This window comes from Capsicum annuum, unplaced genomic scaffold (assembly GCF_002878395.1).
Source record: "Capsicum annuum cultivar UCD-10X-F1 unplaced genomic scaffold, UCD10Xv1.1 ctg75115, whole genome shotgun sequence".
Lineage (NCBI taxonomy): Eukaryota > Viridiplantae > Streptophyta > Magnoliopsida > Solanales > Solanaceae > Capsicum > Capsicum annuum.
Window position 1 is genome coordinate 11641 of NW_025885285.1, and position 370 is coordinate 12010.

Genomic DNA, 370 nt, shown 5'->3' on the forward strand with positions numbered 1-370 from the left:
TCGTACACAATGATCTGGGTGAGATACTATATATCAATGGAAATATATGAGAGTCCTCTCTCCAATGAAATTAGTTTCATCCAATTTGGATATCGGAGTAAAACGTTATGGTTGATCCACTTCAGACTATCAAAACAGTCCACCAAAGGACAGATTCGAGAATTATTTAATTTTTAGGTGGTATTTTGGTCATTCCCCCTCACCCAAAATCCATCCAAAACCTATATTAAAGCCTATTAGAAGCATTATATGTTATATTTCATCAAATTCCCTTAAAAAGAAAACACTAAGCTCGTACATCCAACTTCAAGAACCTCCAAAGTTCACCATTAATTCTGCAAATTTATTCAAGATTCCAAGTTCCTAGTTC